At 40.9% G+C, this 13377-nt stretch overlaps 1 pseudogene across 1 annotated transcript; it reads right to left on the bottom strand.

Moving 5' to 3' along the window:
* Positions 1-9497: 9497 nt before the first annotated feature.
* LOC308518098 (large ribosomal subunit protein eL24-like) lies at positions 9498-12416 on the bottom strand (annotated as a pseudogene). Its single transcript has 2 exons — positions 12350-12416; positions 9498-9945 (listed from the first exon to the last, which is right to left on the bottom strand). The product of its transcript is annotated as a large ribosomal subunit protein eL24-like (transcript).
* Positions 12417-13377: the final 961 nt, after the last annotated feature.

The raw sequence follows: 13377 nt of genomic DNA, 5'->3' as shown, positions 1-13377 counted from the left end.
ACATTCCTAGAGAGCACATAAAATACTGTATATTGCTTTTAAAATTGTAAAAAAGTTGTTAAAAAACTTGATAGCATTTAACATACTATTCAACACATGGTAGTATCCTAATAAAGGCTATTTAAGTTGAATAGAGATTTTTATTCAGATTTTGATTTTATAGTAATGTTCTCATTGAAATTTTCCAACCACTAACATGAAAAAGCATGAGCTTGCCCTGACCGGTTTGGCTCAGTGGATAGAGCGTTGCCCTGCGGACTGAAAGGTCCCAGGTTCGATTCCAGTCAAGGGCATGTACCTTGGTTGTGGGCACATCCCCAGTGGGAGGTGTGCAGGAGGCAGCTGATCAATGTTTCTCTCTCATTGATGTTTCTAACTCTCTATCCCTCTCCTTTCCTCTCTGTAAAAAATCAGTAAAATATATTAAAAAAGAAAAAGAAAAAACATGAGCCTGAAAATGTTTGAATAGCAATAAGCCAGCATCATTACAGTGTTATGTGTCCTTGAGTAGTGTTAAGTGCCTGGGTTTGCATGGAATTAGACTAGGCATATATTACTTTAAAGACAGAATTTCTGCCCACTACGAAATTATATTTACATCGCCATTACATTTAATGAGTATAGTCTTTTAGAAGGGCCAAGATTTAGAACTCATTTTGATGTTTTTCTGTATAACAGTGTGGAAAGCCATAAAATGATTTTACGGTGCAAATGTAGTAAACATATTAAAGAAATTATTGATGATACACTGTCTATGCATATGTTTTAGAAAACGCATTCTGATAAACTCTTAATCAGAACTACTGATTTATGAAAGTAGCATAAAATGAAGAAATACAGCAGAAAGGCGGCTTGCAACAAAAACTAAGTCTGGTTTATAGAATATTCAGAAATTTGTCATCATTAGATCACATTTATTAATTGGAAATCAGTGTTTTTTTCTTTTTCTGCAAGAATGATGCGTTTGAGTATTAAATTTATAACATTCTTTTATTTCAATGTCACTTGCTTGAATGTGAGTAACATTCTTCAGTGTATTCACTGCGTTGTAACTCAAATATTTAATCTGTATTTCGATGTTTGAGAACACAAGAGAACCTGATGAGAAAATGGTTGACTCATTCTTTTTAATACCAGTCACTCAGAAAATTGAAGTGTAAAGGAAACTTGATGATCTTCCAGTTCTACCCTTGCCTCTGGGCACAGTCATGCAAAGATTGGTTTTGGAAGGAAAGGTTATTGCCTCCTTCAATTGCTTATGAGATTTAAAGCTTTCAATTTGCCTTCTCAGGATTCTCAGGAAAAGGAGGTGCTTTATCTCCATATCAAATCATGTTTTTCAAGACTGAGAGGTTTAAGTGAGCAAGAAAGTCTACCTGTCAGGTGTTAACAATCTCTCATTGTGCTTTGGGACATTTCTGTTTTTCCTAATTAGATTTCATGATCTTCCCAACTTTCTCAATCACTTAAGGTAGACAAACTCCTGGGCAGTAACTATATCTTTTTCTCTCCATGCTAAATTTTTCCCTTATGTGTTAGACATGATTTTAAGCTTCTGTTTTGTGCTTTTATTCCCAATGCATTACCTTATTCAGTGAGCTCATCTCTGGAGAGCTCATCAAGGATTAATCAGTCTTCCCCCCTGAGTCAGATTTCACCACTTTCCTCTCCTTTTGTGTCCTATCCAAAGAGTACAAGATAATATTGCTCTAGGAAAGATTTAAAGCTAAATTCCTTGACCACTTCTCGATGTAGTGTTCCCTTTGAGAATGTAACAGATGCAATAGCTCCTCTCTCCATTACAAAGCACACACAGAATTTTTGACATAACATTTCATGTGCTGCATGGACTCCCCATATTTCCCAACTCTGTCTATAGTTGATTAAGGTAAGCAACCCCTCCCCCACTCCACAAAACTAATTCCATATAGACATCGTTTTGCCTGTGGGAGAGCAACAGTAGCCTGTACGGAAGGGGATGGGTTAGTCACTCAAAAATAGTTTTTGTTTATGTGTTTGTGATTTTAGAGTTTATTATTTCGGTGAGAACTGGCTCTGAGTACCACATACCCTTCCATAACAGCATGCTATAGCCAGTATCTTCTCCAGACATATGAAAACTTAAGTCTCGCTGCAATTAATGTGATAAATGAGAAGAGTGATATGATGTTAAACTTAGATTGAATATCTTGGTAAAATGATTGACTCATGGCCAAAAATAATACTGGGTCTTGAAATATAAGTATTTATTCATATAATAAAATTAACTGACAGTCTAATTTGGATTTTGAAAAATTCTCATCTGGAGAGTTGTCATTGAAAAGTAGGTGCAGTAGAGAGCTCTCTCTCTCTGTCTCTCTGTCTCTCTGTCTCTCTGTCTCTCTCTCTTTCTCTCTCTCTCTCTCTCTCTCTCTCTCTCTCTCTCTCTCTCTCTCTCTGAGAACATGGCCTTTGACCAAAGAGCACTGAGTTAGAGCCAGGATCTTGGGCATGAAATGATTGCTACCATCTAGCTGACTGCCACCATCAACAAAGGGTGATCAACTTGTGTGCTTTGCCCAGGACCTTCCCCATTTTAGCACTGGGAAGCCCCTTCCTCCTCTCCAGTCCTCTTCCCCTGCCATTCTCAGCCCCGGCAAACGGGGACAATGGGTCAGCCATTAGATGCATGATCTTGAATCAGACACTGAATTTTCCTGGGCTTCAGTTTTCTCCTGTGCAAAACAGACAAGATAGATTAGATGGTTAAGGATCCTTCCAGGTCCAAGAAATGATTTTATCCTCAAGTCATTTTCATTCCTTTTCCTTTCTTCCTTAGATGGCCATGAAAAATCTTGGCGATTACTTTCTCATTTATCTTTGTACTCTGCTTTTCATTTATACCACATCAATTCAGGACAAGGCTTAATTTCTTTCAGTGAGCCAAATAGAACTCTCAGGGATTTGGGGCAATCCAGATATAGAATGAAGTTAGCATGCTTATAGAAAAGTGGTGAGCTCTGTTGTCACTAAAATCTCCTGTCAGTGATTTTCAACCTTTTTCATCTCATGGCACACACAAACTAACTACTAAAATTCTGTGGCACACCAAAAAATACAGCATTATATTGTTTGCCAGCCTGAAAAAAAATAAGTATAATTTTGATTCATTCACACTGGATGGCTCCTCTGAGAAGCAATGGAAAGAAGTAGCATACACAGAGCTGAATCATTATACAGAATTTTAAAAATAATATTCTTTCCAACCACATTGATTATAGACATATAGTGTGCCAGCTACGGTGGGCATTGTAGTCCGGCCAAGGTACCTCTCCACCATTCACAGTGCAGTGTCTACTGAACGTGTATCCAGGTTCTAAACACGAATCTACATACTTTTAGAACACAATTTGCTCAAAAATGAGAGGCAGCCTGGACTTTGAGTTCCTGCCAGAATCAATGATTAATGGTCTGTAGCCGTAAGTCTCATCCCTTGAAGCCTTTCTTTCCATAGTTTCTTTTACTGGGCATACAGTGTGTTTCAAAACAGTGCAGAGATGTTAGGGATGAAGTCAGCAGCACCACAGAGAAGGGGAGTCATAGGGTGGGAGTCAACAGATAGAAGCACATTTCAATCATACGGTGTGGGAGCTTCTCGGACTATAGATATTATTTGATGTTCTTTTGCTTTCTGTTGTTCCTTCCTTGGGGACCACAAGGAATAAGGCAGACATTCTCCAAGGACCAGCACTGGGTGGACTTATCCTGGGAACTAATGCTGATGACCAAAGAGTAAGTTACATCCTGAATGGTTAGAGTTTATTGCATTCAGCGTAGACTATAGCTTTACAGATTATGAAGTTGAAACTCCATGAACAATAAAACTCATATTTATATGTTATGTCTTATATTTAGTGCTTTCATAATCATGGCAACTCTGTAAATAAGACAGAGCATGGAGCACCTGGAAAGGGATGGGAGGAGGCAGAAGCAACAAGTACATTGTTACTGTGTTAGCATAGGCTGCCCTGTCTAGCCCCGCCTCCTTGTCCTTGTTATGTTACCTTTATGTTTCCAGGATCTCCTTGGTGATGGCAAGCATGGCTGGCTGTGAATTGAGGGGGCACAGGATTTTTTTGCCCTAAACTTTGCCAAGATCAATCTGGGTGCCTGAGAAGAGAAAATTTGCTCTCTAGAAGGAGGTGGTGTGGTTGGAAATATGTGGGAGTTTGTTAAGAACACCTAGTTTCATTCTTGCCAATCGTCTCAACTATGTCGCATAAGCTTTGCTTTTCCCAAGGCAACATCTGTACTTCTATCTATGAATTTTATGTTATTGAGCATTAAGGGAACTTGAAAATGGATTGAATTCTGCAAATCATCCATGCTTCTTTTCTGACACCTGCATAGTAGGCCTCAGCATGATTAAAAAACATGTTTTAAGACAGTCTTTTATTTTTGTACACACACACACACACACACACACACACACACACACACTTTTTTTAGCCACTAAGATGGTTTCTTCTCTGTGACCCATGTTGTCCTGTCTCTTTCTCATTCTTTGAATGTCTCCCCCCAAAATCTTCCTTTTCTTGAGCTGTGGACTTGCTGACCTTCAGCTGGATTCTGACTTCACATCTGTAATGCAGATCAGACAGTGGTTTGTAAGTGGGGAAATGAAGTCTGTGGTGTGGAATCCAGCCCCGCGGACTTCCCAGTTTTGCTTAGGGCCTACTGTAGTTACATTCTGCTCTTTGCTGACAATAAAGGAAGTGCCCAGAGAAATGAGAAGTAAAGCCCTTGTCATACATTGACTAGTTTGCTGGGGCCACAGCAGCCCCAGCAGCTGTTGGTAGTGAACCTGGCAGCTTCAGGAACGTGGTCTGTCTTGGAGAGCAATGTGCTCCCCAGGTTATCCTCTCACCATCTCACTTTCTGTGGACGTCTAGGTCATCATTTTAATTCTGCACCACTGATGCATTCATCATTGGAGATCCCTAAACTTGGAACAGTGCCTTACTCTCTTTAAGGATTCAAGAAGGCATCAGTGTAAGGTGTGGTATGATGGAGAATGAACCTGATGTTGACATAGTTAGATCAACCTCATGGGAGGAGTGAAAATAACAATTCCTTTGCCATGGCCAGGTGGCTCAGTTGTTTGGAGTACTGTCCTGTTCACCAAAAGGTTGTGGGTTTGATCTCCATTTGGGGCGAGTGTGGGAGGCAACCAAGTGAGGTTTCTCTTTCACATCAATGTCTCTCTCTCTCTCTCTCTCTCTCTCTCTCTCTCTCTCTCTCTCCCCCCCCCCTCTCTCTCTTCCCTCCCCTCTCTCTCTCCTCCCCCCCCTCTCAAAAAACCAATAAAAAAAATCCTTAGGTCAGGTGAGGAGTAAAAAAAAAAGAAAATCACAGTTCTTTTAGTTTTCCCCATGAAGTCACCAGCTGATGATGGGAATGGCAGGGGCTGGTTTTGTGGCTAGTTTCTGGTGGCGATGCTTTCAGGCAGGCAGAAATTTTGGGAATTAAAGACAATTTCCATGTAATAAGTAAATCCCTCGTGGTAATTCCCCCACACATATTCCAGGATCCCAAATAAACAGAAAAAGAATTTCTCAAAGTGAATTTCAAAGGAATTTAATCAGAGCGAGTCCCACAATGGCTGAGGAGGAGGAGTTATGTCGGATGGCAAGATTCTTTTTTAAAAAGGTCATGAGGAAATAAAAGAATAAGAACAATACAGTACTTTGGCAGGCTTAAAGATGTTGCATGGCCCTTATAAATCATTTGAAAAAATTGACTATATGTTGAAATGATAATATTTTTAACATATTAGTTTAAAATATGTCTTTGAAATTAATTTTACCTTTTTAAAAACGTTTCCTACTAGAGAATTTGAAGTGATACATGAGATTCACACTCATGGCTCATATTATATTTCTAATTGGATGGTGAGGATTTAGCCACCACGGAGCTGTGCCTCCTCGGGCAGGTCATTTAACTTTCACATCGGTAGGCCCCAGAATTATTAAAAAACATGTTTTAAGATATTCTCTTATTTTTGTCCACTCACACCAGACCTGCTCTTTTTCTTTTTCTTCATGTTTTTATTTATTTATTTATTTTTAAAAAATCCTTATTGTTGAAAGTATTACATAGGTCCTCCATTTTACCCTCTTCCAGCCTGCTCCTGTCCCTATCTCTAGGCCCTCACCACCCTATTGTCTGTGTTCACAGGTTATGCATATATGCATACAAGTTCATCTCTTCCCACCCACCTTCCCCTGCCTTCCCTCTGAGGTTCAACAGTCTGCTCTTTGTCCGCTTTGAAAATGTTTGCCTAATTTCTAAATGAGAATCCTTTCCCTGGCAGATATTGGAGCACTGATGAACTCTGTGTTTTAAACAACTATTTCATGTGTCTGAATCTGGGTCACGTATTCTGTAGCAGTTTAGAAGGTCCTGTGACCTTAGCTAATTGGCAGATAATCTCTAATCAGCTCATTACTTGTGACAGGTAAATAGAGGAGTATACCCCAATATCTAGGGAAACCCAGGGGTGGAGAACAGGGGGCACAGGTCACAGAATGAGTCAGGGCCTGAGTTATGTCTTATTTCTATGACTCACAGTCGCATTCTAACCACCAGACTATTCCCTTGAGAGATGCTGAGGTTGATGGCCCTTTTCCTACCAGGGTGCTAAGGACTGCTGAGTCAGTGTTTGCCAAGCTGACTATTTAAGCGATAAAAGCTGGGTGAGAGCAGTGAATTTGGAGGGTGTGAGCCTGGGGTGATTTTGTATGAACTACCGCAGAGGATGCATCGCTGCTTTTGTTTGAGAAGGATCGAGAAGGAATGTAAGGAGAATCCACTTGCTATCTCTTTAGTGCAATATGAAGGAAACCCCACTGCACACATGAAAATGTTACTTCCTTCTTTTAACAATATTTTCCAAAATGAAAACATTGTGTTTAGAAAAATACTAGGACTATGCCTAATACTGCTTTTACAAGGCTGAAACTTTGCACATTTGGGTGGGAGTTAGAAGAATTTGCACAGGTTCACTTGTATGCCAAAAGGTATTTGTGTAGGTGTCTTGCCACCTGACCAAGGCAGCCACACCTGTGCTAAAGGCACATTTAAGTGTTTGAAGATCATATTTGACAGGACATCGCTTTATTCCCGTAATACTTTGTACACAGCGCTCTTCTTGGCCGTGATCACAGTGCCTTATAGTTCTGTGTCAACATCCATGTCTTCAGCTTTTCTTTGAGCTTCTCCAGAAAAGACACTGTGTGTTTTTCCTTGTTTCTCGGGCACTAAAGAGGGCCTGCTACCTAGACAGCAGTTCATGAGGTCTGACACACTGAGTAGGTCTTTTAATTTAGGTTCAGGAGGCAGAAAGAGGGGAAACTCATGCGACGTAGGAGCTCCTGCAACAGTAGCAGGCAGGGACTCTAACGTCATAATGTGAAATTGCAAAGCAGCTGCCTAGTATTAGAACCAGAAAAGGGTGGAAAGAAGATGCCTTCAGACATTTTGAATATACAGATTCAGGTGGAATTTAGCCTGAGGTGGACCGCTCAGAACGAAAATGTTATGGGTCAGAAATGGTGCCATTGCAGTTTCAGAGGTTGGTAGCTATTAGCGAGAGGAGAGCGGGCTGTGGCAGGTAAAGAGGCTGAGGAGGTAGCAGGAGTAGATGAGAGGGGAACAGCTAGAGGGAAATTATTCATCACAGGAAATGGCTAGTGGGTTTTTAAAGCAGTGAGTCTAATATTTAGTTTTAAGATTTCATATTGTTTATATGTAATTTTCTACTGTATTGTAATATCTGTCCACAACCCCCCAAAATTTAGTAAAAGTATGTAGCACAGAATTTGGCCCATGTTGTTTTTGAATGAAGAGACTGGGACAGCGTCTAGCCAGGAATGGGGGTGTGAAATCTTACAAAGGCAGCCATGGCAGGAAGGAAAACACTACATGGCGCATAGGAACAGGGCATTCTGAAACCATATGAGGAATATTACATGCTATCAGTACTTTCTCGTTAGGTTAAAGGATACATTCTTGTAATTCTAGAAAAAGAATTACAGCGGTTTTTCCCGTTTCCCTTGTCTCGGCAATTATAGCAGGCACCTTATGAACATTTGCTCTATGACAAACGCTTGTCTAAGTTTCAGAAGAACTGAATTAATTTATAAACAATCCTGGGGTCTCTGAGACACAAAGAAATTAAGTGACCTTCCCGAATTATTTAACAATACTGATGTGGGTACTGTTATACCCCCATTTCACAGATCAGGAAGCTGAGGCATCGAGAGCTAACAAACTTGTCTGGGTCACACAGTGACTAAGGGCATAAATGGAATCTGGATACAGACAGTTTGGCTCAGTAGTCTCCTTAAATATTTCCAAAATTTTGAGCAAAAAACTATAAGAGTTAGAAGTAATGATGAATGAAAAAGTTACTGCTTCAAAGTGCTCAAATTCTCGGTTGGGGAAAGGTTGTGTGTGTGTGTGTGTGTGTGTGTACCCATGTGTATACATGGGAGAAGTAAGGGGTGAAATAAGACATGGTGTAGCTCTTCCCTGCCCCAGGTTGCTCTTATTTTCATCAGGGAAAAAGAAACAAAGATGAAAACTTTCCTTGTAGGTTATACCCAACCCCTGAATGAAGCTTAGGGGATTTTTTAAGGGATCATTCATTATTTAATTTAAAAAATCTAGCTTTTTAACTTGTCTGCTAATTTTTGGGTACCAACAATACAATAAAAAAATCTGAGGCCTAGGAACTACAGGGATGTTCCTGTCTATCATAGTGTATAACCCATCCCCATTTGTGCTCCTCCTAAACTTGATCTCCACACAGGGCTACCGCCCTGCGAACAGGTCAGAGTAGGCAAAAGTTCCACTGGTATCGAAGCTCTCATCCCAAGGGAATGAATGGCCTGCTGGAGACGTGGCTGTTTACATACTTAAAATTCAGAGTCAGGCCCACTTGAAGAATAGTCATTTGTGATGGAAATGAGGGATGATGCTAGACATTACAAAATTATTATTCAGGTTTCAAAAGTCAGGGTGCTTGAAAGTGCTTCATTATACAGTTACATGTTTGTGTATGGAATATGGTGAGATTTCTTTTCATCTTTCTTATCTAATCTCTGTTTCCAAAGACAGTCAAGCCCCTTTGCGTGAAGACATCCATGTTTCATTTTAAATATAACTTAAAAGAATGATATATGGACATGATTTCTAGCTTTCTTCACTCTTTTTGTGTGTTATTGAATTGGGCTTCCACTGGATGTTACAACTAGCAGTGGCTAAGATAAATAAGATTTTATTTGCATTTCTAACCCTCCGACTCCCCTCTCCACCATACACACATCTGGGGGAAGATAATCCAGGGGTACCATAGTCACCCTGGCTGATTCTTTCCATTCCTCTCTCCCAAATTATAAGATATATATTTTTTTCAGTTATAGTCAGGTTTTTATTTAAGAATCTCATCTGCCAACTTAGCATTTTCCACCAACACGGGGAGCAGAAACCTTCACAGGCTCCACAACCTTTTGCTTAGGTGCCATTGCGGTCTTTTTAGTTGCTTGCTTAGCCTTTTTTGCTTCCTTGGCAGCCCTGATAGCTTGTTCTCGCTGAGCTTTCCTAACTTCAGGCTTCTGGCTCCTCTTGGCCATTATATCAGCAAGAGATGCCCTAGTGATGGCCTCTGGAATTTGACTGAAGCGCAGGTTCTTTTCTTTTGCATTTCTTCCGACTGTCCCTTGTTGTGTTTTCTTCTGTAGAGCACAGTCCCGTTTATCTGCCGAGGGTTCCTCTTGGAGAGGGACGCCGACTGGCATTTTGCATGAAGAAACTGGAACACCTTCCCATCGGTCCTGGCATAGCGCCGCCCGTGTCCGGGGTAGATCTTGCACCCCCTGAAGCCGCACAGCTCGACCTTCCTGGCTGTGGCCACCGGAGAGCAGGAAAGATCCCAAATCGTAAGATTTTGACCTCTTGTTTGCCAACTCCCCGCAAGTTGGCTGCTGCACTTCCAGATTCACCTACATGTTCCAGGAATATGGAAATGATAGTCTTAAGGGCTAGATGAGAGCCGAGTCTCTTAATTAAAAAAAAAAGAAAAAGGTTTTCATTGATTTTTAGAGAGAGGGGAAGGGAGAGGGAGAGAGAGATAGAAACATCGAGGAGGAAGAAACCTCAACATTGATCAGCTGCCTTCTGCGCTCCCCCTGCCTGGGAATTGAATTGGTGACCTCTCGGTGCCTGGGTCGATGCTCAACCACTGAGCCACACCGGCCAGACCCAAGTCTCTCGATTTTAGAAGACTTTCCCAGAGTTCCTCTCAGCATGGCTACTTCTAGCACATGCATGTTGTGTCCCAGATAACACTAGGTTCTTTAGTCAGGAGGAAGGAGACTGCCCAGTAAGGAGGAGGAGCCTCTGTAGTAGGTAGGCTGCCAACAGTGTTTGCATTCTCACTCTTCCTCCTCAGACATCAAATATTTGTCAAACTATAGAATGTTTATAGTTACCAAAACCTTAGAGATGATAAAGCCAACATTGCCTTCTCATTTTACAAATAAGAACACCAAAGACCAGAGGGATTGTTTTCCATTTAGAGTCAGGGAAGAAATGGAAAGCTTAATCCTCACAGCACTTATAGCGGGTATTACATTTCACACTTTATTGTATATGCTAGAGTGTAAATACTTGAGTATATTGTATACTGGATTTTTTAAGTGATTGCATTTTGTATTAATTTTTTGTATTTTAATTTATTTTATCTATTCCTTGACTTTATTGTATACCAGAGGCCTGGTGCACAAGTTTGTGCACAGTTGGGGTCCCTCGGCCTGGCCAGCCAGCGGGGCTGATCAGGGCCATCTTGCCCAGTCCGGGGGGGGGGGGGGCGAGGGAACACAGGAGGTTGGCTGTGGGAGCACACTGACCACCAGGGGGCAGCTCCTGCATTGAGCATCTGCCCCCTGGTGGTCAGTGCGCATCATAGCGACCAGTCGACCAGTCATTCGATCAACCAGTTGTTGGGTCGACCGGTTGTAACAGTTGGTTAGGCTTTTATATTTATAGATTGTATTTATTTGTCTATTAATTTATTGTTTGTTGTGTTATATGTATTTGCTTTATATTATTTATTGTATGTTTTATTTATTACTTAAGTTGATTGCATTTTGTATAATATATATGTATTTTGCATTTATTACATATTATATTTATTACTTTATTTTATAATGCTTCATTATATATGTTAGAGTGTAAATAACTAGAGTGAAGAATTGCCAAATTTATCTTTCTATCTCCCTCTGCAAATACCAAAAAATTCACTGGAGAGACCTCTTTAAATATAGGGTGAGGAAAAAGTAGGTTTATAGTTGTGAGTACACAAACACAGTTTGTTCTTATATTATTACTTGTTAATTATTATATTATTTTCCATATGAACAACTGTAAACCCACTTTTGCCCCATCCTGTATTATTTGAATTTATTATATCATGAATATCATTAACAAAATGTCAGAGGGAAAAGGAAGGGGATAGTTCTAAAAGAAATTAATTTAAAAAGTTGCTCAGTGGATAGAGCATTGACCTGTGAACTGAAGGGTCCCGGGTTTGATTCCAGTCAAGGGGCACTTACTTCGGTTGCAAGTTTGATCCCTGGCCTGGTCGGGGCGTGTGGAAGGCAGCCAATTGATGTGTCTCTCTCTCATCAATGTTTCTCTCTCGCTGTCTCTCCCCTCCCCTTCCACTCTCTCTAAAAATCAATGGAAAAATATCCTCGGGTGAGGATTAACAACAACAACAACAACAACAACAAATAACAATTAAATGAAAAAACAAGTAGGATAAGCATAGAAATACCAAAAATATTAACCAGAAAACACACTTAATATGCGGGGGTGTATCTAAAGTTTCATTGTGCCACACACTGCTCCATGGGAGCTCTGCTGACGGACGGGAGAAGGGAAGAGGAATGTGCACCGGGCAGTAGTTTCCTTGAGAAGTTCTTGCTGCTTCCAATGGCTGGTTGGGTGCCCTTGTGGTATGTTTGTGTCGGATCAACTTCTTCCAGGTCTTGTATTTTGTTTGTTCTCCAATTTTCTCAGTCTCAGAGCTTTCTTTCTTTTCTTTATGTCTTTCAGCAGTGCGGAGCACTCGACATTTTCCCCACAGCAATAATTGTTCTAATTTTCCTTCCTGAAACCGAGTTTCATTTGAAAAGGTCCCATTAGGCTGATTTTGTTCCTGATTTTCACTTTTCCTAGGGGTGCTTTTCAGTGTGCGTCATGGGAACTCAGAGGCTCTAGAGAAGGGCCTCTCTATTGGATTTACCAATTGCTCGACAACCATCTTGTACACGCTCAGGGCACACACATTCTAAACGTTTCTCGGGCATCATTGTTCTGGAGCACGCGTCGGACTTTCAGCATGAATCTTATGCTCCCTGCCCTTAAAGCTTCTTAGGTAGACAGAGACTGTGCTGTTTAGTACATATTTACATCATGTTGGAAGGCATCTCCCAGTGATGTAATGACATCTCCTTCTTACTTTAGAGGAAAGTATGTGTTTTTCTCTTCATTACACAATCAAGTATTTTTGTATTTTAACACAATTAGAAATAAAAGTTTGGCAAAGCACTTCCCCCAGAATTGCCAAGGATTGAGTCACCAAAGGAAAACCTAAGGAAGTTAGCACTTACAACCCTCAGTCAGGCAGGGCTTAGCTAACTGGGTTCAAGATTTGTCAACTATTTCTAATTTTTGAGTGAGCTGAGTTAGGAGCACCATCTAATGGGGAAAAGGTACTTCCAGAAGGGATGGGGGGCTTCTTGGGGAACAGACAGGCCTGAGGCAGACTGGCATCAACCGTCAAGGCTACATAGCACCAGCTTGGAGCAGTCAGGAAAATAGCCTCATTTTGCTAAAAAAGAAAATCTGCTGATACCTGCAGCAGTACCTGTGCTTCAGGCACTGAGCATGACAAGGTACTCCAGGGTCCACTAACAGCGATCTTCAAGGGAGACACAAAGGTAACTGTAGGGTGTTCACAATTCAGCCAGAGAATCTTGGGCTGGAAATAAGAACAGGATTTGGAGAGGCAAAGTTGATCAGAGTGAGCAATGATGTTCTTGGAGGTATTAGAAGGTAGAGTTTAAGAGGCATTGAAGCCCCAACTGGCCTTGGAAAATGCCTTCCTATAGCTAATAGACCGATTATATTTCACAAATGGGCCTCTTCTATGTCACTCGACTTCATTCCTTGCCTCTTCTGCTACACTGTTTATCAGTGAAAGTTCCATTTGGAATCTTATCTCAGAAGAAATCAAGACGCGTAAATGTTCAGAATGATATGTGGGGCAAA

Source organism: Myotis nattereri (genome assembly GCF_964212035.1).
Source record: "Myotis nattereri genome assembly, chromosome: 4".
NCBI classification, from domain to species: domain Eukaryota; kingdom Metazoa; phylum Chordata; class Mammalia; order Chiroptera; family Vespertilionidae; genus Myotis; species Myotis nattereri.
The sequence above is the reverse complement of the archived record's forward strand: the minus strand, read 5'-3'. Positions and strand labels throughout refer to the sequence as shown.